At 45.8% G+C, this 24,297-nt stretch overlaps 1 protein-coding gene across 12 annotated transcripts in view; it reads left to right on the forward strand.

Moving 5' to 3' along the window:
• sytl3 (synaptotagmin-like 3) overlaps nt 1–24,297 on the forward strand; it is a 242,705-nt gene that overhangs the window by 15,730 nt on the left and 202,678 nt on the right. For 3 of the 12 annotated variants that reach the window (XM_068044752.1, XM_068044749.1, XM_068044762.1), the window contains exon 2: nt 21,393–21,543. The exons of 4 other annotated variants lie outside the window; for them this stretch is intronic. The gene's annotated coding sequence lies outside the window, so the exon portion shown is untranslated. Of the gene's footprint in view, nt 1–254; nt 388–468; nt 508–1,437; nt 1,488–12,976; nt 13,080–21,392; nt 21,544–24,297 lie in introns of those variants that run through there. 5 more of the 12 variants (XM_068044751.1, XM_068044759.1, XM_068044760.1 and 2 more) reach the window with 5 other exon arrangements.

A 24,297-nucleotide genomic window follows, 5' to 3' on the forward strand; every position in this document is an offset into this window, starting at 1 on the left:
GCTGCCAGAAAAGTGAGCACACATAGAGTGGAAGCTCTTGTTGTGGTCACAGACCAGTTGGACGTTGAGGGAGTGGAAGCTCTTCCTGTTGATGGATCTCACTGGCTGGTCGCTGGCTGTCTTGATGCCCATCTGGGTGCAAGTGATGATGCCCTGCACCTGGGAGAATCCAGTGATGGAGGCTGAACTCAATGCCCTCTGTGCCTGTGCAGGACCATCGTGTGTCAAAGTGGGTTTATTCCCCTGCCCTTCTGAAAAGGACATCCATGATCTGCCTGATGGCCTAATGAGATTCCGACTGCAAGATGGCACCTGAGTCCACAGCTAATCCCTGGAACGACCCGGTTGCACAGAACTTCAGGGCGATGAAAACCTTGATGGCTACAGGTAAGGGCTGCCATGGGGGCTGTGAGACCTCCGGTCATTGTGGATTAGAGGACACAGGACTGAGACCATCTGCCTGGATAGACACAGGCTTCTTTGGCACTGGGCCTCTGTCATTTGCAGGTAGGTGACTCTTGGGCTGTGCACCTAATGGGTAGCACCTTCTGCCCCTTGCAGCCCCATGCTGTGCTCCTCTGACCTCCTACTGTCCGGGAGGTAGCATCTGCTGAAGCTCATCCTGGCTGCTCTGTCCAATGTCAGTGACTGGTTACCATCTGAACTTCCTCAGCTGGGCTTTCTGCGTTCACCAGGCCTACCCCTGCCAACCCCACCTGCCCAACTGATGCCAGCGGCCTTGCGTCCCTCTCTAGTTTCTGGTCACTTACGAATGAGAAATTCAGCGCTTCCAGATGCAGCAATAGCCACACTGAGGCACAGCTGAAGCAGCTGAGCTTTATTTGCTGCCTCTGCTTTATTTCAATCAGCCCTTCCCATAGCCCTCATGGCCCTCCACACTGTTCACATCTTCACAACCCTGTCGTATTCCCCCCATGGCGTTTTCCTGTGACCAGCCTTCAAAGATTTTAATGAGCTGAACAGACACATAATTGGAGGTGAGCGTCCTACCCATTCCCTCGCTGCTGGCGTCCCTTTAAAAATGGCATTGCGCTCTGGAGGTGGCGGGTGCCAGTGCCAACATCTGTGAACGTGATCTTCAAATCGTGTTCGCTTTCGTTCCTGCACTCAGACGGCTTTGAAAATCCAACCCCAAATGTCTACTTGCCAGTTTTAAAATACCATTTGGCATTAAGCTCAGTAACAATTATTTCACCAAGTGAGAAAACCCAACAGATGAAAGGTTATTTCAAAACTAACTGTTGGAAAAATAAAATCATTCTAACAATTAAGGAAGCATGTCCTCTATGTCTTGTAACAACAGCATGTGAGAGTTTAATGCCATCATTTAAACTGTGGAAAAGTTGCCAGCATCTCTTTTCCGTTCCCCGTGGTTAGGCACACGGTGTGATAAGTACCGATATAGGGTGTTGCCACGTCAACCTCATCCTGTCAGAAGGCTGGAGACTGGTTTGCACCAATTGTAGGTATGTTTTTTAAATTTGTTATTAGGGTGTGTACAGCATTTGCAGAGCCACTTGTATGGCTCATTCCTTACTTGCTCTGAGAGCATTAAAAGTCAACCATGAAGTGTTAGACTGGAGTCACATGTAGGCCAGATTGGGTAGGGGTGGCAGGTTGCCTTCCCTGAAAGTCATTAGTGAGTGTGTTTAGTTTTTTTAACAATCTGGCAGCTTTTCATGGTAACTTTTCATGTGCCAGCCCATAAATTACTAGGTTTATTGATATCAGTTTGCAACTTGCCATGGTGAGATTTGAGCTCATGACTGCTAGATTTGTAGTTTCATACTATAACCACTACATACGTACATGCGAGTGTTGTGTGATGTGTTGTGTTTACATCTGTGCATGTCTGTGTTTGTGCACTTGCATGCTTCCATGTGCACCCATGTGTGTCTGTGTATCCAATTTGACAGTTCTGCTCTCAAGCAGAGTGGATTCATGTAGTGGGCGGTTATTTTGCCTAAACCCATGCTCTATGATTGTGTGTTTGTAACTAACAGCTGTGTTTTGACAACCAGATATACATTGCATGAAGTTAATGAACATTTTCATTGAAAAATAAATTCATCCTGTGGGCAGTTTCCCCTTGCAGTTGTTCGTGAAAGTTTACAGTAAACATCTTACCACACACACAAGTATTTCTGGCCTCTCTTTGTGAAGGCACCAGTGGGATCATGATTTGCCTTCAAGTTTTAACTGTTCCTAACTGCTGCAGCAAGCTTTCTTTAGCAATTTTTGTACTGAGCTGTCAGTGCCCACTAATTACTGCAACTGTTAACTTGCTTTCAAGGGTCTGATGGAGCAAACTCCAAATGTTCTTCCTAATTCCTTACCTCCACCCACTGTATAAAAAATTTTCCCCCATCTTTTGAATTTACTATGACATTGGGCAGGATTGTAAATGCCAAGGGAGTGGGCTAGACTGTGGGCGGGGGTGTCAAAGTCCCAGAAAGTGGCATCGGAAACACAATATAATTCTGCCCGCTTCTGGGTTTAACCCAGGCGGGTTTGCAGGCAAGTGAGAAACTGCTGTGGAGCTGTAGGGTAAGTAATTGCAATATTATAAATCCCCAATTAACTCAGGATTTAACCTATAATTCTGGCTTTAACAGCCAGCGCATGGGTGTCCTGTGCTGTGTGGAACTTGCCAGATAGAAAGTACTATTGAGGACCAGGCTGAATATAGAAGGTCCAGAGGGGAAGTGAAAAAGCAAATAAGAGAAGCTAAGAGAGAGCATGAAAAGAGACTGGCAGCTAGCATTAAAGGAAATCCCAACCTTTTCTACAAGCATATACAGAGTAAAAGGGTGGTAAAAGGAGGAGTGGGGCCGATTAGGGACCAGAAAGGGGATTTACACATTGAGGCAAAGGGCATAGCTGAGGTATTAAATGAATACTTTGCATCTGTCTTTACCAAGGAAGAAGATGCAACCCAGGCAATGGTGAAGGAGGAGGTAAGTCAGACACTAGAGGGGTTTAAAATTGATAAAGAGGAAGTATTAGATAGGTTGTCTGTACTTAAAGTGGATAAAGCACTAGGGCCAGATGAGATGCATCTAAGAATACTGAGGGAAGTGGGGGTGGAAATCGCAGAGGCCATAATTTTTCAGTCTTCCTTAGACTCGGGGGTGGTGCCAGAGGACTGGAAAATTGCAAACATTACACCCTTGTTCAAAAAAGGGTGTAAAGGTAAGCCCAGCAACTACAGGCCAGCCAGTTTAACTTTGGTGGTGGGAAAACTTCCAGAAAAAATAATTCGGGACAAAATCAATAGTCACGTGGACAAATGCGAGTCAATTAAGGAAAGCCAGCAAGGATTTCTTAAGGGAAAATCATGTTTAACTAACTTGCTGGAGTTTTTTGAGGAGGTAACAAAGAGGGTTAATGAGGGCAATGCTGTTGATGTGGTGTTCGTGGACTTTCAAAAGGCGTTTGATACAGTGCCACACAACAGACTTGTGAGCAAATTTGTAGCTCATGGAATAAAAGGGATGGTAGCAATATGGATACTAAATTGGCTGAGTGACAGGAAATAAAGAGTAGTGTTTTTCGGATGTTTTTCAGGCTGGAGGAAAGTTTGTAGTGGAGTTCCCAGGGATCAGTGTTGGGACCCTTGCTTTTCCTAATATATATTAATGACCTAGATCTTGGTGTACAGGGCACAATTTCAAAGTTTGCAGATGATACGAAACTTGGAAGCCTTGTGAACTGTGAGGAGGATAGTGTAGAACTTCAAAAGGACATAGACAAGTTGGTGGAGTGGGCAGACAGGTGGCAGATGAAGTTCAATGCAGAGAAATGTGAAGTGATTCATTCTAGTCGGAAGAACATGGAGAGGCAATATAGAATAAAGGATGCAATTCTAAAGGGGGTGCAGGAACAGAGGGACCTAGGTGTATATGTGCGTAATTAATTGAAGGTGGCAGGAAAGGTCGAGAGAGTGGTTAATAAAGCATACGGTATCTTGGGCTTTATTAATCGGGGCATAGAGTACAAGAGCAAGGAAGTTATGTTGAACTTGTATAAGACACTAGTTTGGCCTCAGCTGGAGTATTGCGTCCAATTCTGGGTGCTGCACTTGAGGAAAGACGGGAGGGCATTGGACAGAGTACAGAAAAGATTCATGAGAATGGTTCCAGGGATTACGAATTTCAGTTAGGAGATAGATTGGAGAAGTAAGGACTGTTTTCCTTGTAGAAGAAAAGGCTGAGAGGTGATTTTATAGAGGTATTCAAAATCATGAGGAATCTGGACAGAGTAGATAGAGAAAAACTGTTCCCACTTGTGATAGAACAAAGAACAGTACAGCACAGGAACAGGCCATTCGGCCCTCCAAGCCTGCACCGATCTTGATGCCTGCCGAAACTAACACCTTCTGCACTTCCGGGGCCCATATCCCTCTAATCCCTTCCTCTTCATATATTTGTCAAGATGTCTCTTAAACGTCGCTATCGATTCTGCTTCCACCACCTCCCCTGGCAGCAAGTTCCAGGCACTCACCACCCTCTGTGTAAAAAACTTGCCTCGCACATCCCGTCTAAACTTTGCCCCTCTCACCTTAAACCTATGACCCCTAGTAACTGATTCTTCCACCCTAGGAAAAAGCTTCTGACTATCCACTCTGTCCATGCCGCTCATAACTTTGTAAACCTCTATCATGTCGCCCCTCCACCTCCGTCGTTCCAGTGAAAACAATCCGAGTTTTTCCAACCTCTCCTCATAGCTAATGCCCTCCAGACCAGGCAACATCCTGGTAAACCTCCTCTGTACCCTCTCCAAAGCCTCCACGTCCTTCTGGTAGTGTGGCGACCAGAATTGCACGCAATATTGTAAGTGTGGCCTAACTAAGGTTCTGTACAGCTGCAACATGACTTGCCAATTTTTATACTCTATGCCCCGACCGATGAAGGCAAGCATGCCGTATGCCTTCTTGACTACCTTATCCACCTGCGTTGCCACTTTCAGTGACCTGTGGACCTGTACGTTAATACTCCTAAGGGTTCTGCCATTTACTGTATACCTCCCACCTGCATTAGACCTTCCAAAATGCATTACCTCACATTTGTCCGGATTAAACTCCATCTGCCATTTCTCCGCCCAAGTCTCCAACCGATCTATATCCTGCTGTATCCTCTGACAATCCTCATCATTATCCGCAACTCCACCAACCTTTGTGTCGTCCGCAAACTTACTAATCAGATAGGATCAAAAACGAAAGGGCACAGATTTAAAGTATTTGGAAAGAGACGCAAAAGTGACATGAGGAAAAACTTCTTCACGCAGCGAGTGGTTAAGGTCTGGAATGCGCTGCCTGAGAAAATGGTAGAGGCAGGTTCAATTGAAGCATTTAAAAGGGAATTAGACAGTTATATGAAAATGAAGAATGTGCAGGGTTATGGGGAGAGGCAGGGGAATGGAATTGAGAGCTTTCAGAGAGCTGGTGCGGACATGATGGACCGAATGGTCTCCTTCTGCACGGTAATAATTCTGTGATTCTGTGAACTAGGCGAGAGCACAGTGAGGGGTCACTGATCAATGAAACTGACAGGCTATGAAGCCTTCAAAGAGAGAAACTGAATAGTTGTAGCTGTACCTAGGTAAGAGGCTGGTGCTCACAGCACTTCTAAGAATGTGCTTTCACTGCTTGACAGATGATTTCCAACATCTTGGAAGTCGTTTCAACTGTCTTGGCCTTCACTTCACGGCGAGTAACTCACCTCCTGACTCTCCAAAGCCTGTCCACCATCTACAAGGCACAAGTCAGGAGTGTGATGGAATACTCTCCACTTGCCTGGATGGGTGCAGCTCCGACAACACTCAAGAAGCTTGACACCATCCAGGACAAAGCAGCCCACTTGATTGGCACCCCATCTACAAACATTCACTCGCTCCACCACCAACGCACAGTGGCAACATTGTGTACCATCTATAAGATGCACTGCAGCAATGCATCAAGGCTACTCAGACAGCACCTTCCAAATCTGCGAACACCTAGAAGGGCAAGGGCAGCAGATGCATGGGAACACATCACCTGCAAGTTCCCCTCCAAGCTACACACAATCCTGACTTGGAACTATATCGCCATTCCTTCACTGTCGCTGGGTTAAAATCCTGGAACTCCCTTCCTAACAGCACTGTGGGTGTAGCTACCCCACATGGACTGCAGCGATTCAAGAAGGCATGTCACCATCACCTTCTCATGGGCGATTAGGGATGGGCAATAAATCCTGGCCTGGCCAGCAACGTCCACATCCCCATAAACAAATTTTAAAAAACTCACCTTGATCTGCACTTCCCTGCTGTCAGCCTTCACTGCAGCTTGTGCAGCTCTACCTTAGACCTTTGATGAGGAACAAGAGGAGCAGTAACACCAATAGCAGTAGGAGCAACAGCACTAGCATCATCGGATGCCTTCTCCTCAGGCACATGCCAGTGCACAGGACAGAGGAAATGGACACAAGAGATCCAGCTGGAAGGAGGTGAGACTCTGAACACAGGACCTACAGGCAGAGAATCAGCTGCCTCGACATGTGTGCACACTAGTGCCTCAGGAGGCTCAGGCTTTTACAGTAGGTTGTTGCAGCTTCCTGGAAGAAGGCATCCTTCCCAGTGGACCAGGTGGGAACACACTGCCAGTAGCTGTCAAGGTGGTTATCACTGGAGGTCCCGCCCCCACCCCAGTTCTCCGCCTCTCCCTCGACTTTTGCAATTTTTTTTGCAAGGAGATAAAGTAGAGAGTTGTGAGTGTGAGTGCAGGAAATGGATTGCATGGAGATGAGCAAACGACAACATTTGTTGAGGTTGATAGTTAGGCAAATGGTGTGAGATGGCACAAAGATGAGGTTGAGTGTCAGTGTTGGCTACTCAGATGGGGATGTGAGGAGGTGCATCGAGAGAGGAATGGGTAGAGCTGTAAACTGTGTTGGTCTGAGGAGTGTTGTATGTGAGAATGCTGGAAAAGTTTGGCATCTGATACTGTTATGCCACTCACCTTTCCTGTCTTCCTGAGGTCTTGAACCTCTTGGGGCACTGTATTCAGATTCAAGGGACCACACTCCTGCTGCTGACTTTCTCAGCCACTTGCATCCATGCATACCTGGTTTGAGAGATTCGCCTCTTCCTCCTGTCCTTGGGAAACATCACCTCACTTCAGTCCCTCAGAGTCATAGACCTGCGGCCAGCTTTCTCAGGTCTCCTTTCCATTCCTGTAGTTGCTGAAACCTCAGGCATTAATGTACAGTTCAGCCATTCTGACCCCTACCAGGGTGCTTTTAACAAGAAATTCTTCCTATGACAGATGCAGCACATCATCTGCCCACCCTCTGTGATTGCTTCAGAAATGCAGAACTGGGATGCTAATGCAGTGTCTGAGTTAAAGAGCCACGGCTAAGCCCGCTTCAATTCCAAATGGGTTCCTGATCTGATATTGCCCTCCTGCTGTGTGTGGATCTGTTAAAATTCCGCCCATTACCGCCCATTATTTCTGCTGCTATATAGAATAAAAGGCCATTTACTGCAGTGTATTAATTTGAGTAGCTGACATTGGGCGGAATCATATCAAGCCAGCGGAGGCATCTTTAGAGGTGGGAGGGGCAGAGAATATTTGAAAGTTGCAAGTCTGGTCGGCTTCCCGATGCGTTCCTGCCTGGGTTCCACTGGGAAGGAGGGCTTGTTCCAGGAAGCTGTAACAACCTATTGTAGGCAGGGAATCCAGGGATATGGCAAGCGGGCGGGAAAGTGGAATTGAAGCCTAAGATCAGCCATGATCATATTGAATGGCAGAGTAGGCTTGATGGGCCATATGGTCTACACCTGTTCCTTTTTCTGTGTTCTTGTGCGATCTTGATGGAGGTGGATGTAGTAGAAGGGTATTAAAGGGTTAATCTTGAGACAATGTAAAGATTCCCGCCCACCAGGATGAGGTAAGAGATCACGTGGGAGAGACTCGATAACAGTTACAGTGTGGCTTTTGAAGGAGACACACAGGCTAGTGTGGAGTGTATATAGTTACTATATAATAAAGGTTAATGTTTAATTACTATAGTCTAAGAACTTCTCTGGCTAGACTCTATACAGTGGCAGCAAAAAGAACCTAATATGAACAGCACTGGGATCGAAGTCCTACACCCAGAAGAGAAAGTTTGAAGCACCAAGAGAAGAAACTTTAAAACAAGTAGCTGAAGAGAGAGGAAAAACAAACTGCAGACCTGAGAAAAGCTCCAGAGAACAGAAGCATGGCTGCAAAGCAAGCGATCGGGTGAGTCACTGTGCCGATGATTGAGAAATCCCAGTAAAAAAAAAGCCCTTGAAGAGCTTAAAGTAATTTTCTAAAGGTTCTCTGTGAGCGAGAGAGAGATAAAATGGGGCAAACCCCAAAAAGCTGGCCAACCGAGGAAAAAAACAAGTCCGATAGTGAAGAGGAGAGAAAAAGCGCAGGAAACTCCCCAACACAACAGTCTCCATTAATGCAACTAGGCTGAGAGAGAGAAAAAAAATCATTAAACCAGTCAAGCGCAAAGAAGATAAATAAACTCTAGCAAAAAAAAGCAAAGTTCAAACCCTTGAACTGCCTATCGAACAGCTGTGTAAACATATAAGCAAAGTGCTGAAAGGAAAACAGAGAACACTGTCAAGCACCTGTTACACTCCATTAAAGCAAGCTAGCCTGAAAAAAAGTTTCTGAACGGGGGAACACACTAAAGAGTCTATAAAATATTTTTAAAATGGATCAAAATTTGGGAGTGCCAGAGAGTTTTAAAAGTCACGAGGGATCCAATCAGACTCAGAACAGGGAACTATGGAGGAAAAGGCTCCTCAGGTATAGAATTGCATCAAAATTGGACAGCAGGTCCAAAACAGAGCAAGTGCATACATTATTACATTTAATTGGTGCTGTGGCTGATGACATAAAGCAAGAAAATGTATTGATGAAAAATCAGCCACATTTGACAAAATCTTAAAATCTTGTGATTCCCACTGTGGCACCACAGCAACAGACCAATCGTACGAGGTGAGAAAAGACCTTGGTACAGGACTGAACAAGAGGCACCAGGGAAAATGGTACAATGGGGAGGGGGGAGCCAAGATGCCTTTAAACCCTGCCAGCGCTGTGGTGCAAAAACTTCCCACAGTTTCGAACAATTCCTCACCAATAGAGCAGAATACTTTAATTGCAGGAAGGTTGGGCATTTCAGTAAGATGTGCCGAAATAAAATCTCGACTACCTCAACAGGAAATGGAGTTAAGAATATTTATTTATTTATTTAGAGATACAGCACTGAAACAGGCCCTTCGGCCCACCGAGTCTGTGCCGACCAACAACCACCCATTTATACTAACCCTGCAGTAATCCCATAATCCCTACCACCTACCTACACTAGGGGCAATTTACAATGGCCAATTTACCTATCAACCTGCAAGTCTTTGGCTGTGGGAGGAAACCGGAGCACTCGGCAAAAACCCACACGGTCACAGGGAGAACTTGCAAACTCCGCACAGGCAGTACCCAGAATTGAACCCGGGTCCCTGGAGCTGTGAGGCTGCGGTGCTAACCACTGCGCCGCAGTAGAATGAAATTACGCAACCTCCTGCAGCAGACCAATTAAAATATTTTCTGGGCGAGATCAATGATCCAAAACAAACATTTTGGTCAGCAGACATATACGTCAACGGACATATCACTAATTTCAAACTCAACCCAGGGGCAAGTGTGACGGTCCTGTCAGATAAAGAGCCGTGGCTATCCAAACACATTCTGCAACCAACAGAAACTCAGTTACATGGCCCAGGAGGTGTTGTACTTGAAGTAAAAGGGAAGTTACACGCAACACTTCAATACAATGGAAAGCAGATATTAGAAACATTAGAAACATTAGGGCGGCACAGTGGCGCAGTGGTTAGCACCGCAGCCTCACAGCTCCAGCGACCCGGGTTCAATTCTGGGTACTGCCTGTGTGGAGTTTGCAAGTTCTCCCTGTGTCTGCGTGGGTTTTCTCCGGGTGCTCCGGTTTCCTCCCACAAGCCAAAAGACTTGCAGGTTGGTAGGTAAATTGGCCATTATAAATTGTCACTAGTATAGGTAGGTGGTAGGGAAATATTGGGACAGGTGGGGATGTTTGGTAGGAATATGGGATTAGTGTAGGATTAGTATATATGGGTGGTTGATGGTCGGCACAGACTCGGTGGGCCGAAGGGCCTGTTTCAGTGCTGTATCTCTAAAAAAAAACACTGTATGTCCTAATCAATCAGGAGTCTCACTCTTAAGTAGAAGAGCTTATAAAGAAAATTGAAAAAGATAAGAATTCAGGAGCCAGGACAGAGGGAGTCCCCAACCTAACCTGAGCATTGCAGAGAGTCGGATTCCGCCAGAGAGCCCACACAATGCAGAGAGAACCCGCACAACACAGCACAGCCCGCCATGCCGCTCAAAGTCTACAGAGAAAGAGAAATGCAATAAGTTCCTACAGGAGTGCTACATGGACAAAGAACTTGGGAAGAAGCAAGTCCAACAAAATTGTCAGGTTCACAGGCAAGATCAAAGAGAACACTAATTTTGACCCAATTCCGAACTCGACCGTGGGAACAGTTGGCGATGGATTTATTCTTCTTTGAGGGAAGGTCCTATCTAATTATAGTTGATTACTTCTCAAGATGGATCGACGTTAAGCGGATGTACACAACAACAACTGAATCAGTCATCAGAGTTTTACAAGAGGTTTTCACAACACATGTTATACCTGATCCAATAGTATCTGATAATGGACCACAATTTGCAAACTTCACACACTTTGCAAAAGAATGTGGATTTGTTCACCTAACAAGCTCCCCTAAGTATCCATAATCAAATGGAGAAGCTGAGCGAGCAGTCAGAACCATCAAAACTATGTTGATAAAAGACCAAGATTTCCAATTAGCACTAACATACAGAATTACACCATTATTGTGCAGATTAACTCCATCAAAACCCTTAATGAGAAGAAAACTTGGAATACAACTTCCAATTCTACCCAAGACATTACTTCCAGGATTGCAAAGCAAGGATGATCAGAAAGTACAAGAACAAGAAGTCGTATTGAAACAAACAGATCCATAATTATAACAGAAGATACCGTACAAGAAACCTAGCAAAGTTGTCAGAAGGGCAAAAGGTATGGGTACAAGACCAAAATATAGGAGGGGTAATTCGCCAGATAGACGAGAATCAACAGTGATCTTATCTCCTATGAACTCAAGAATTCTATATGGAGAAATAGAAGGAATCGTATTCCTTTACATCAAAGACATCAATCGGTCATACATTTAGACGGCTCAGATGATGAACTGAAAATTCAAAAAGCACCGAATGCTACAAACTTTAACAAAGGCCATCCAAGTCAAGAAACAAAGGATCAGAGAAAGACTACTAATCTTTCACATCTAACGACAAGATGATCAGGGAGAGTTGTGAAGCCTCCAAATAGGTTGAATCTATGAAGTCAGACACTTGGGGGGGGGGGGGGGGGGGGGAGATGGGGTAGCATGTAAATAGAAAAGTGAATTATGTAAATATAGACTGGGATAAAGACTTGGGGGGGGGGGGGGAGGTGTAGTATAAGGGTATCAAAGGGTTAATCTTGACAGAACGTAAAGATTACCATCCACCAGGATGAGGTAAGAGATTATGTGGGAGAGACTCGAGAACAGTTAGTGTGGCTTTTGAAGGAGACACACAGGCTAGTGTGGAGTGTATATAGTTCTTCTTCTTTGTCTTCTTTGGCCTTCTTGTCTCGAGAGACAATGGGTAAGCACCTGGAGGTGGTCAGTGGTTTGTGAAGCAGCGCCTGGAGTGGCTATAAAGGCCAATTCTAGAGTGATAGACTCTTCCACAGGCGCTGAAGATAAAATTGGTTGTCGGCGCTGTTACACAGTTGGCTCTCTCCTTGCGCTTTTGTCTTTTTTCCTGCCAACAGCTAAGTCTCTTCGACTCGCCACTCTTTAGCCCTGCCTTTATGGCTATCCGCCAGCTCAGGCGATCACTGGCAACTGACTCCCACGACTTGTGGTCAATGTCACAGGACTTCATGTCACGTTTGCAGATGTCTTTAAAGCGGAGACATGGACGGCTGGTCGGTCTAATACCAGTGACGGGCTCGCTGTACAATGTGTCCTTGAGGATCCTGCCAATTTCCATGCGGCTCACATGTATATAGTTATTATACAACAAAGGTTAATGTTTAAATACTACAGTCAAAGAACTTCTCCGGTTAGACTCTATAGGGTGGCAGCATAAAGAACCAAAGAAATAATAGTGGATTGCCACAGGAACTGGCAACCTGCACTGGGCTGAAGGAGATATTAGGATGGGTGACTAAATGCTTAGTCAAAGAGGTAGGTTTTAAGCACGGTCTTAAAAAAGGAGTGTGAGATAGAGAGGCAGCGAACTTTAGGGAGGGAATTGCAGGGTAGAATTTTGGGTGAACTGTTGGGCATGTTGAGCTCACTTCTGTGATATTTAGCACAGGGCAGAAAGTTTGGAATTCTTTCCACACAAATATCACTGACTGCTAATTAAGGCCATTTAGAGCAATTAAGGTTCCACTTGAGCCATTTCCAGAACGTGCTGGCATCTTCCCGATGTATCGTCTGCTGAGGCCAGAGCCCGGCAGCTACCTGGAGGTGGCCCCCCGATGGTAGGCCGTGGGGCCATCAATGCCTCCTCTCAATCCCCAGTCACGAATCCGTTAGGATGAGAAGGCCACAGCCAAAAGCAATTCTGCAGAGGGGCTCTCTCTCCATACTGATGCCCCTGACAGATGTGGCCCTTCTTTATTTCGAAATTTGCACCACGATTCAGAGAGCACCTCCATTTTGAGATGCCCTGGCAGTCTTTACCTTTCCCAGTGGGACTGCTGGCCATCCAGCGCCTTCTGATTGGGCTTCCCGCCTCGCCTGCTGTCCTCAATTGGACGGTGAACACGGAGGCCGCCTGTGAGAAGATCGCGACTCCGTGCGGCCAGCCGACACCAATGCTGTCGGGACCCACATTTGTTTTCGACGCCTAAAACATTTTAAAGCTGGTAAGATTCCACCCATTGCATTCTGAAAGTTCGAACAGGAGATCGCTAGGGAGTGTGACATACAGTGGCCCTTTTTCCCGCGCCACCACCGGGAGAAAGACAGCAAATTAACACAAATGCTCAGAAATGTTCTTGACAGAAAGCAGCAATCTGACTCGGCAGGATAGAAATTCCGACTGGCAAGTGCTTCACCTACTTGTACTACATTCCTTTGCACAACTACGTGTGTTTGCTTTAAACACATTCATGCCTGTGTAAAACTAGCAGTAAAAACAAATACAGTGCAAGCACATTGAACATAGATTTAACTTGCAAAGTGGTATATTGAGCGTTTTGATTTGCCACATGTAAAAAAGAGTGGTACTGCTCGTATCGTGTGTGTGTTTCCGATTGTTTCAGCAATTTGTATTTTGCCAACCATGTAAAGCCAGCTCCAGAAGTTTTTACATCATGCATTTTCATTGACACAGTATGTAGACAGGCCAACCAGGGGCGATGCCACATTGGATTTGGTACTGGGTAATGAACCCGGCCAGGTGTTAGATTTAGATGTAGGTGAGCACTTTGGTGATAGTGATCACAATTCGGTTAGGTTTACCTTAGCGATGGGCAGGGACAGGTATATACCGCAGGGCAAGAATTATAGCTGGGAGAAAGGAAATTATGATGCGATTAGGCAAGATTTAGGATGCGTAGGATGGGGAAGGAAACTGCAGGGGATGGGTACAATCGAAATGTGGAGCTTATTCAAGGAGCAGCTACTGCGTGTCCTTGATAAGTATGTACCTGTCAGGCAGGGAGGAAGTTGTCGAGCGAGGGAGCCGTGGTTTACAAAAGAAGTTGAAGCGCTTGTCAAGAGGAAGAAGAAGACTTATGTTAGGATGAGATGTGAAGGCTCAGTTAGGGCGCTTGAGAGTTACAAGCAAGCCAGGAAGGATCTAAAGGGACAGCTTAGAAGAGCGAGGAGAGGACACGAGAAGTCATTGGCGGATAGGATCAAGGAAAACCCTAAGGCTTTCTACAGGTATATCAGGAATAAAAGAATGACTAGAGTTAGATTAGGGCTAATCAAGGATAGTAGTGGAAAGTTGTGTGTGGAATCAGAGGAGATAGGGGAAGCGTCAAATGAATATTTTTCGTCAGTATTTACAGTAGAGAAAGAAAATGTTGTCAAGGAGAATACTGAGATACAGACTACTAGGCTAGATGGGATCGAGGTTCACAAGGAGGAGGTGTTAGCAATTTTGGAAAGTGTGAAAATAGATATGTCCCCTGGGCCAGATGGGATTTATCCTAGGATTCTCTGGGAAGCCAGGGAGGAGATTGCAGAGCCTTTGTCCTTGATCTTTATGTCGTCATTGTCGACAGGAATAGTGCCGGAAGACTGGAGGATAGCAAATGTTGTCCCCTTGTTCAAGAAGGGGAGTAGAGACAGCCCTGGTAATTATAGACCTGTGAGCCTTACTTCGATTGTGGGTAAAATGTTGGAAAAGGTTATAAGAGATAGGATTTATAATCATCTTGAAAAGAATAAGTTCATTAGCGATAGTCAGCACGGTTTTGTGAAGGGTAGGTCGTGCCTCACAAACCTTATTGAGTTTTTTGAGAAGGTGACCAAACAGGTGGATGAGGGTAAAGCCGTGGATGTGGTGTATACGGATTTCAGTAAGGCGTTTGATAAAGTTCCCCACGGTAGGCTATTGCAGAAAATACGGAAGTATGGGATTGAAGGTGATTTAGTGCTTTGGATCAGAAATTGGCTAGCTGAAAGAAGACAGAGGGTGGTGGTTGATGGCAAATGTTCATCCTGGAGTTTAGTTACTAGTGGTGTACTGCAAGGATCTGTTTTGGGGCCACTGCTGTTTGTCATTTTTATAAATGACCTGGATGAGGGTGTAGAAGGGTGGGTTAGTAAATTTGCGGATGACACGAAGGTCAGTGGAGTTGTGGATAGTGCCGAAGGATGTTGGAGGTTACAGAGGGACATAGATAGGCTGCAGAGCTGGGCTGAGAGATGGCAAATGGAGTTTAATGCGGAAAAGTGTGAGGTGATTCACTTTGGAAGGAGTAACAGGAATGCAGAGTTCTGGGCTAATGGGAAGATTCTTGGTAGTGTAGATGAACAGAAAGATCTTGGTGTCCAGGTACATAAATCCCTGAAAGTTGCCACCCAGGTTAATAGGGCTGTTAAGAAGGCATATGGTGTGTTAGCTTTTATTAGTAGGGGGATCGCGTTTCGGAGCCACAAGGTCATGCTGCAGCTGTACAAAACTCTGGTGTGGCCGCGCCTGGAGTATTGCGTGCAGTTCTGGTCACCGCATTATAGGAAGGATGTGGAAGCTTTGGAAAGGGTGCAGAGGAGATTTACTAGGATGTTGCCTGGTATGGAGGGAAGGTCTTACGAGGAAAGGCTGAGGGACTTGAGGTTGTTTTCGTTAGAGAGAAGGAGGAGGAGAGGTGACTTAATAGAGACATATAAGATAATCAGAGGGTTAGATAGGGTGGATAGTGAGAGTCTTTTTCCTCGGATGGTGATGGCAAACACGAGGGGACATAGCTTTAAGTTGAGGGGTGATAGATATAGGACAGATGTCAGAGGTAGTTTCTTTACTCAGAGAGTAGTAGGGGCGTGGAACGCCCTGCCTGCAACAGTAGTAGACTCGCCAACTTTAAGGGCATTTAAGTGGTCATTGGATAGACATATGGATGAAAATGGAATAGTTTAGGTCAGATGGTTTCACAGGTCGGCGCAACATCGAGGGCCGAAGGGCCTGTACTGCGCTGTAATGTTCTATGTTCTATGTTCTATGCATTACTGGTCAACTCAGTAAATGTTCATTGAAGTATTGAGTGGAGGTTCTGGAAAACATCGAAACATAGAAAAATAGGAGCAGGAATAGGCCATTCGGCCCTTCGAGCCTGCACCGCCATTCAATACGATCTTGGCTGATCATCCAAACTCAGTACCCTGTTCCCGCTTTCTCCCCATATTCCTTGATCCCTTTAGCCCTAAGAACTATATCTAACACTCTCTTGAATATATTTAATGATTTGGCTTCAACTGCTTTCTGTGGTAGAGAATTCCACAGGTTCACCACTCAGGGTGAAGAAATCCCCCCTCATCTCAGTCCTAAATGGCTTACCCCATATCCTTAGACTGTGATCCCTGGTCCTGGACTCCCCTGCCATTGGGAATATCCTTCCTGCATCTAGTTTGTCCAGTCCTGTTAGAATTTTGTAGGTTTCTATGAGATCCCCTCTCATTCTTCTAAACTCCAGCGAATACAAGCCTAATCGACCCAATCTCTCTCCATACGTCAGTACTGCCACCCCAGGAATCAGTCTGGTGAACCTTCGCTGCACTCCCTCCATAGCAAGAACATCCTTCCACAGATAAGGAGACCAAAACTGCACACAATACTCCAGATGTGATCTCACCAAGGCAATTGCAGCAAGACATTTTTGCTCCTGTACTCAAATCCTCTCGCTATGAAGGCCAACATACCATTTGCCTTCTTAACTGCCTGCTGTAACTGCCTGCTTACTTTCAGCGACTGGTGCACAAGGACATCCAGGTCTCGCTTCACCTCCCCCTTTCCCAATCTATCGCCGTTCAGATAATAATCTGCCTTTCTGTTTTTGCCATGCAAAGTGGATAACCTCACATTTATCCACATTATACTGCATCTGCCATGTATTTGCCCACTCACTCAACCTGTCCAAATCACACTGGAGCTTCTCTGCATCCTCCTCACAGTTCACACTCCCACCCAGCTTTGTGTTGTCTGCAAACTTGGATATATTGCATTTAATTCCCTCATCTCTATATTTAATGTATATTGCTGGTGTTCTAGCACTGATCCCTGGGGTACCCCACTAGTCACTGCCTGCCATTCAGAAAAAGACCCTTTTATTCCTACTCTTTGTTTCCTATCTGCCAACCAGTTCTCTATCCATGTCAGTACTTTACCCCCAATTCTATGTGCTTTAATTTTGCACGCTAATCTCTTATGTGGGACCTTATTGAAAGGTGAATTCAGTTTTGTTGTTTGAATAAACAACTTGCAATTAAGCTTAAACTGAATGGAACAGAATTCTGAAGAGAAGTCACTGAAGGATTGGTGAGATTGATCAGGCTGAATTGTCCAAGAGGACTTCCGTGCACGAGGCTCACGATAGCTTGGTTGCTTTAAATCAAGTCTGAGAATGATTACTGCTGAACAGCAATGGGCTCTTGGAGGGATTGCTGATCACAAAGTGGCACCTGTTATCTCTTGAATGGTGCTTATAGTGGTATACTTAGCTGAATCAGCTATTATTGGAGGAATTTCTACTAATGGGAGGACCCAGATCCAGTCATGAGAAAAGCATGGTGAGGTCAACAGAGTGGAGATTAGGGAAATACCACTCAGTCTTGTATCGGAAACAGATTGTGTAATTTAGTTACTGGGATAATTCAATTCCAGCTTCTGAAGCCCTCCAGAGTTAGGTGATGTTAGACATTTACTCCAACCATTCCATGGGCGGCACAGTGGCACAGTGGTTAGCACCGGGGCCTGGCCAAGGTGGCAATTCACAGGTCCAGGTTGCGGGCCGTCGGGGGTTCCGTCCTCCCCGATTGCCTGCCCCTCTTCCGCGGTTACGTTCGCGCCCGGGTGTCCCTGGAAAAGGAGCATGCGGTGTCCGCCGGTACGCTTGAGGCCTTCCGCGACCGGTGGGCACCGCAGGGACTGGAGTGCATCGTCGACGCCGAGAATGGCATTTTAATTTGAGTTTTTTGTTTATTTATCTGTTTTAATAAAGTTATTTTAAAACTGTAAATATGTACATAAAGGGGGCCTGAGGGATAAAGGCCCCCTCGATGTGAAAAAAAAAAAAAGTGGTTAGCACCGCAGCCTCACAGCTCCAGCGACCTGGGTTCAGTTCTGAGTATTGCCTGTTTGGAATTTGCATGTTCTCCCTGTGACTGCGTGGATTTCTGCCGGGTGCTTCGGTTTCCTCCCACAGTCAAAGACTTGCAGGTTGATAGGTAAATTGGCCATTGTAAAAATCGCCCTTAGTGTAGGTGGTAGGAGAATGGTGGGGATGTGGTAGGGAATATGGGATTAATGTAGGATTAGTATAAATGGGTGGCTGTTGGTCGGCACAGACTCGGTGGGCCAAAGGACCTGTTTCAGTGCTGTATGACTCTATATTGAATGTGAGATCTCTCTATATTGAATACTGTTTGATCAGCAATCCCTGCAAGCAGCTGATCCTGAACAAAGAGGCCTTTGTCAAAAGAGCTGGATTTAATCTTCAAGATTGCCCAGCAGGGAGTTCAAGGTAGGCTGCTTTCAGCATTATGAGAGGCTGCTGGTTAAAAGCCTTGTTAGTTGTCATGTGGTTGAAGGCTAATCTTTAAAAGCCCAGCCTCATGGATACTGAAGGGTTTCAGCACTAGAATGGCAACTTGCATCTCTATTATAGGGAAATATTCCAAGGTGCTTCACAGGAGCTTAATCAGCCAAAAATTGGTGCTGAGCTGAAGAAGGAGCTATTAGACTGGGTGACTAAATGCTTAAGCCCAGACTTAAAGAAGGAGTGAGAGATAGAGAGGCAGAGAACTTTAGGGAGGGAATTCCAGAGTAGAATTTTGGGTGAACTGTTGAGCATGTATAGCTCACTTCTGTGATATTTAGCACAGGGCAGAAAGTTAGGGAATTCTTTCCACACATAATACTGACTGCTAAATTCTGCTAGTGTTTTGTACTTCAACAGTCCATTTTGCAGGATGTGTCATTTCTAGACCAAACTACCCAGATGAAGCCTACTCTGTTTCTTTATTATTTTTTCTGGTAGAATGGAACAGATGTACTGGCTGCTGTGCTGTGAACTCACAATATGCGGAGCAGGCAGATCATGATGCTACTCAGTGTGCAACGATGATTTGATGCCAGAGCTGCCATTTTTGAACTGCGCACATCAGCCAACATCCTGTCATAACTTTGCACAGCTGAACACAAGGTTAAATGAAGTGAAGGAGTCCCCAAGAACATTATTTAAAAGGATCATTAACTACTTACAGACTAGTTGCTAGATTATTTATTTCTTCTGGCTGCGTGTGCAATTGTATGTGTTTTTGGAGCTTTTCTTTATTTGGCTAAAGTTTGAATATTCTACAGGCAGTTGTTTGGCTGGTACTGTAGTAGTTTTTTGGTCTTTTAAAAACTTCTGCTGAAACAAATTGCTTCCAGACATGAGTGATCTGGTGGGCCTTCCTTTGGGGATTGAACATGATTGGGAGAATGAAGAGGCCACACAGAATAAACTGCGAGAAAAGGGAAGAGGAGAAGGGGGAGAACAGCTCTCAGCAGGAGACCATTGCCTTCGAGGATCTTCAGGGAGCAATCATCTTACCTCGATTTCAGCTGGTACATATGCATGAGATGCCTTTGCTTCACAAAAGAGATCATGACAAAAATCTGCCAACTGCTGCAGCCATAAATACAACCTCAAAGCAGGGTGAGGACAGCATTGCTTAAGGCTATCATGGTGACTGTGGCACTCAACTATTATATGTCTGGCTTCTTCTAGGTTGCTGCTGGAGATATAAGCAACATCTGACAGTTTCTAGCATGCTGCACAGGGAAGGCCACTGACATTCTCTATACACAGTGAGTGCTTCCTCTCACTCTCCCTTGCCAGAGACAAGCAGGTGCAGCAAGCATAAGGGTTTTCATGGACTACCGGCTTTTCCATTGCACAGGGTGCCATTGACTGCACACGCATTGCCTAGTGTGTACCTCATGTGATCTCTGCCATTTTCCTGAAACAAAAGGGATTCAACTTCCTCAACATGCTGGTAAAATCCTGTTATGCTGGTATTAGTCATGATTCTGTGTCAGACTTCTGTGCCTCCTGCATTTGGCACACTATAGCAAGTCAAATGCTGGCTACTGGGTGAAAGGAGTTTTCCAGTCATGGTATGGCTCATGACTATGGACCAGAACCCACACATGTGCGTAGTAGGCCTATAATGAGAGCCATGCTGCCACAAGGAACATTACACAGCACACCATTGGTGTCCTCAATCAATGCTTATGCTGACTGGACCGCTCCGCAGTATGTAGATGAGTGGGTATCAACATTTGTAGTAGAATGCTGCATGGTGCACAGCCTCGCTATTACCAGGGAACAGCTTTTGCCACCACTTATCAGGTGAGGAGCAGGAGGAGGAAATGGAGGAAGCAGAGGAACAGAAAGAGGAAGGAAAGATAAAATGTAGACATTTGCTTTCTGCCTGGACTCTACGTGATCGAATTATTCATGAGCGATACCAGTGACCTCAACCCTTTCACTAACAGTCCCATGCTCCTTATCATTCCTCTATCACTGACTATCACATCGTCCTTTTCCTGACAGCACAAAAATGAAAACCACCAGAAAATGTACTTTCCACTCCAGTTTAATAACTTAATGCATGAAAAATTAAACTAATCATATTTGTGCATTCTCTTCGTGCCGTCTTCTGTGTGCCTTTGCCTAGCCTCATGTTTGAAGCCAGCATTCAGCCACCATACACTGCTTCACAGTGGCTTTCACAGGTGTGCTGTTGGAGGTGACCACTCATTCCATATTGGAGAAGCTGGCCTCCAAGCTCTGCGCAAAGCTCGATGACAAGTTGGTGTTGTACCCTTCCATGCTCCTTGACATTGTACGCATGCTTTCTGGTAGGCTTCCCAGTGCACCAAACATTTGGTTGTGTATACCCAGTGGCCTTTTTCTGTAAACTTTAGATTAGATTAGAGATACAGCACTGAAACAGGCCCTTCGGCCCACCGAGTCAGTGCCGACCATCAACCACCCCTTTATACTAATCCTACACTAATCCCACATTCCTACCAAACATCCCCACCTGTCCCTATATTTCCCTACCACCTACCTATACTAGTGACAATTTATAATGGCCAATTTACCTATCAACCTGCAAGTCTTTTTTGGCTTGTGGGAGGAAACCGGAGCACCCGGAGAAAACCCACGCAGACACAGGGAGAACTTGCAAACTCCACACAGGCAGTACCGGGAATCGAACCCGGGTCCCTGGAGCTGTGAGGCTGCAGTGCTAACCACTGCGCCACTGTGCCGCCCCCCATCAAAGTCCTCATCTTACTCCTCAGCAGTTGAACTAATGTGCAACCTTGCCTGCTGGCAAGCTGGCACTTGCGATATACTTTGTGCCTGTCCTGGCTCCTGCACATTGTGCCCAGTGTCTCACCATGTGCAGATCCCTCCTCTATGCTAGCCTCTAACTTTATTTTTATTCTTCCACAGGATATGGGCATTGCTGGCTAGGCCAGCCTTTATTGCCCATGAGAAGACTGTTGTGAGCTACCTTCATGAACGCTGCAGTCCATGTAGCATGGGTACACCCACAGTGCTGTTAGGAAGGGAGTTCCAGGATGTTGACCCAGCGACAGTGGAGGTATGGCGATATAGTTCCAAGTCAGGATAATGCCTGGCTTGAGTATTGTTGGAACTGCAGGTATCCAGGCAAGTGGAGAGTATTCCATCACATTCCTGACTTGTCCCTTGTAGATGGTGGACAGGCATTGGAGACTCAGGAGGTGAGTTACTCGCCTCAGAATTCCCTGCTCTTGTAGCCACATGTATATGACCGGTCCAGTTCAATTTCTGGCCAATGGTAACCCCCCAGAATGTTGATAGTGGGGGATTCAGCGATCGTAATGCCATTGAATGTCAAGGGGCGATGGTTGGATTCTCTCTTGTTGGAGATGGTCATTACCCGACACTTGTGTGGCGTGAATGTTACTTGCCACTTATCAGCCCAAGCCTGAATGTTGTCCAGATCTTGCTGTCTCTGAACATGACTGCTTCAGTGTCAGAGGAGATGTGAATGGTGCTGAACAGTGCTCAATCATCAGCGAACATCCCCACCTCTGACCTTATGATGGAGGAAAGGTCATTGATGAAACAGCTGAAGATGGTTGGGCCTAGGTCACTACCCTGAGGAACCCCTGCAGTGATGTCCTGGGACTGAGATGATTGACCCCCCAACAAAAACAGCCATCTTCCTTTGTGTGAGGAATGACTCCAACCAGCGGAGAGTTTTCCCCTGATTCCTATTGACTCCAGTTTTGCCAGGGATCACCTTGATGCCACACTCCGTCAAATGCTGCCTTGATGTCAAGGGCAGTCACTCTCGCCGCACCTCTGGGTTCAGCTCTTTTGTCCATGTTTGGACCAAGACAGTAATAAAGTCAAGAGCTGAGTGCCCCTTGCGGAACTCAAACTGATAATCTGTGAGCAGGTTATTGCTGAGCGAGTGCCTCTTGATATCGCTGTCGACGACACCTTCCATCACTTTGCTGATGATCGAGAGTAGACTGATGGAGCAGTACAAAGACGAGAGTGGTCCCAAAGGAAGAGTGCTAAATTGGGGGAAGGCCAACTATACCAAAATTCGGCAGCAGCTGGGGAATGTAGATTGGGAGCAGCTGTTTGAAGGTAAATCCACATTTGATATGTGGGAGGCTTTTAAAGAGAGGTTGATTAGCGTGCAGGAGAGACATGTTCCTGTGAAAATGAGGGATAGAAATGGCAAGATTAGGGAACCATGGATGACAGGTGAAATTGTGAGACTAGCTAAGAGGAAAAAGGAAGCATACATAAGGTCTAGGAGGCTGAAGAAAGACGAAGCTTTGAAAGAATATCGGGAATGTAGGACCAATCTGAAACGAGGAATTAAGAGGGCTAAAAGGGGTCATGAAATATCTTTAGCAAACAGGGTTAAGGAAAATCCCAAAGCCTTTTATTCATATATAAGGAGCAAGAGGGTAACTAGAGAAAGGATTGGCCCACTGAAGGACAAAGGAGGAAAGTTATGCGTGGAGTCAGAGAAAATGGGTGAGATTCTAAACGAGTACTTTGCATCGGTATTCACCGAGGAGAGGGACATGACGGATGTTGAGGTTAGGGACAGATGTTTGATTACTCTAGGTCAAGTCGGCATAAGGATGGAGGAAGTGTTGGGTATTCTAAAAGGCATTAAGGTGGACAAGTCCCCAGGTCCAGATGGGATCTATCCCAGGTTACTGAGGGAAGCAAGAGAGGAAATAGCTGGGGCCTTAACAGATATCTTTGCAGCATCCTTAAACACGGGTGAGGTCCCGGAGGACTGGAGAATTGCTAATGTTGTCCCCTTGTTTATGAAGGGTAGCAGGGATAATCCAGGTAATTATAGACCGGTGAGCCTGACGTCAGTGGTAGGGAAGCTGCTGGAGAAGATACTGAGGGATAGGATCTATTCCCATTTGGAAGAAAATGGGCTTATCAGTGATAGGCAACATGGTTTTGTGCAGGGAAGGTCATGTCTTACCAACTTAATAGAATTCTTTGAGGAAGTGACAAAGTTGATTGATGAGGGAAGGGCTGTAGATGTCATATACATGGACTTCAGTAAGGCGTTTGATAAGGTTCCCCATGGTAGGCTGATGGAGAAAGTGAAGTCGCATGGGGTCCAGGGTGTACTAGCTAGATGGATAAAGAACTCGCTGGGCAACAGGAGACAGAGAGTAGCAGTGGAAGGGAGTTTCTCAAAATGGAGATGTGTGACCAGTGGTGTTCCACAGGGATCCGTGCTGGGACCACTGTTGTTTGTGATATACATAAATGATTTGGAGGAAAGTATAGGTGGTCTGATTAGCAAGTTTGCAGACGACACTAAGATTGGTGGAGTAGCAGATAGTGAAGGGGACTGTCAGAGAATACAGCAGAATATAAATAGATTGGAGAGTTGGGCAGAGAAATGGCAGATGGAGTTCAATCAGGGCAAATGCGAGGTGATGCATTTTGGAAGATCCAATTCAAGAGTGAACTATACAGTAAATGGAAAAGTCCTGGGGAAAATTGATGTACAGAGAGATTTGGGTGTTCAGGTCCATTGTTCCCTGAAGGTGGCAACGCAGGTCAATAGAGTGGTCAAGAAGGCATGCGGCATGCTTTCCTTCATCGGACGGGGTATTGAGTACAAGAGTTGGCAGGTCATGTTACAGTTGTATAAGACTTTGGTTTGGCCACATTTGGAACACTGCGTGCAGTTCTGGTTGCCACATTACCAAAAGGATGTAGATGCTTTGGAGAGGGTGCAGAGGAGGTTCACCAGGATGTTGCCTGGTATGGAGGGCGCTAGCTATGAAGAGAGGTTGAGCAGATTAGG

This window comes from Heterodontus francisci, chromosome 13 (assembly GCF_036365525.1).
Source record: "Heterodontus francisci isolate sHetFra1 chromosome 13, sHetFra1.hap1, whole genome shotgun sequence".
NCBI lineage: Eukaryota > Metazoa > Chordata > Chondrichthyes > Heterodontiformes > Heterodontidae > Heterodontus > Heterodontus francisci.